This window comes from Galeopterus variegatus, unplaced genomic scaffold (genome assembly GCF_000696425.1).
Source record: "Galeopterus variegatus unplaced genomic scaffold, G_variegatus-3.0.2 Scaffold11240, whole genome shotgun sequence".
NCBI classification, from domain to species: Eukaryota; Metazoa; Chordata; class Mammalia; order Dermoptera; family Cynocephalidae; genus Galeopterus; species Galeopterus variegatus.
The window spans coordinates 47,969-49,937 of NW_007737351.1; positions in this window are offsets into that span (position 1 = coordinate 47,969).

Here is a 1,969-nt window from a genome sequence, read left to right on the forward strand (position 1 = left end):
AATCAACCACGTTGTATATCGACAAAATAAAATTTAAATAATAATAATATAATAATAATGCCAACTGCACATAGTCATTATAGGGGATGAATGAGTATAACGTGTTTAGTGTAATGCCTGGTGCATAGTATTTAATATATTATAACATTTATTATATCAAAAAAATAAAATTAAAAATTAAATGAGAACTAGACCAAAAATCTCAGAGCAACCTTCAAAAATTGGAACTCTCCTTTTTTAAAAATTTCAAACAATACTGTCTCTTTGCTTTGGTTCATCATCAAAATGGATCATAACGGTTTCAGGGGCCTAGGGAATTTGATGGGAAACTTCTAAAGCTTGCTAATGGCTCACTGCAAATGAATGCTGTGGATCTGCTTTCCCTCGGGAAGAACAGGGCACACTTCCAGATGGAAAGGAAACACAGATGGGAAGAAGTTGTTTTAAGACCTCTCATTTGCTCTGTTAGCAGGAAAACAGCTTACAGGGTCTTTCTAAATCTTCCTTAGTTTGGCTTTCAGGCATATAACATTAAAATACATTAGCCAGAAATAGTAGAGAAATGAGAAAATATTCTATTTTTTATGACATTTTCCTTCTGAGCCCAATATCCTCATTAAGTCAATCTTTGTAACAACCTTCGTAACAACAGATGACAGATTGTATAACCCACATTAAATTCACAGAGGGGAGAAAAGACGGAGTGGAAGTGGGGGCCCACTCAGTCACATCTGTGGAGCTTGGGCTGGAACATGGGTCCCGCCTCCTCCCCCAAATCTCTGTCCACCAGATCAGTGAACTCCCTTTGTCGAGTCGGTGCTTTTTGATTCACTTCGACAGGTGCTGAAACACCAGATCCGAGAGGCTTTCTTTCATCTTACACGTTAGTCATTCTTTATCGTTTAATTTGTTTTTAAGAATGCTACAAAGAACATGAATGGGTCAGCTGACAAAATTGGAATATGAACGTAAATTAGATAAAAATATCAATGTTAAATTTACTGAAGCTGAATGTTGCATTGTGGATATGTAAGAGAATTTCCCTGATTTCAGGAAATACACACTCAAGTATTTAGGTGTAGTGAGTGCTGATATATATAACTTACTCTCAAGTAATTCAGAAAAAAAAAATTATGTATATATAGACACACACACAGAGCACACAAATGATAAAGCACTTGGGATAAATGTTAATAATACATAAATAAGGTCAAGTAGATGAGATTTCCTTATACTGTTCTTAATCTTGTAACTTTTCTGCATATCTGAAATTACTTCCAAATAAGAAGGTTTTTAATAAATAAATAAATAAGTAAATAAATCCATTAAAAATTATCACACTGTCACCACCTATAGGAGATAATGTGATAGAAAAAAAAAACAAAAACAAAAACAAAACTCAAGGACATCTTTCCAGAAAACTAAAGATATTTTTCCTCACTTTTATTGAAGCTGAGAGGTCATGATGCTGACTTCTCTGTCCAGAATTTTTTAGGAAAATAATGTAGTTATGTTTTTGGCAGGGATTGAAGGGATAAGGAGAAAAAGAAAAGAAAGCATAAAATATCATATGCTTTTTTACAACAACATGTACTTACTCTTGAAAATCCATGTCCACATCATTCAAAAGAAAATACTCTATTCTTGTATATATTCAACATTTCCACTAGTTAGCAATGAACGCTTCAAGTTCATCTTAATAGATTAAAACTATGCCAAAATGGAAAACTGCACTATCTTAGGTGACCCTAACATTTCTGTCATGTCAATAGGAAACTCAGGGAAACTTTGTGACTCATTTAACTCCATTTGTAAAATGTGCATAAGGAAATATGTCTAATCCAGAGCATTATTCTCTGCATGATGAAAGACCAATAGCACAAAAAAACTTAGAAATACTGAAAACTAGGGCTGGTAGGTTAGCTCAGTTGGTAAGAACGTGGTGCAGATAACACCGAGATCCCGGTTT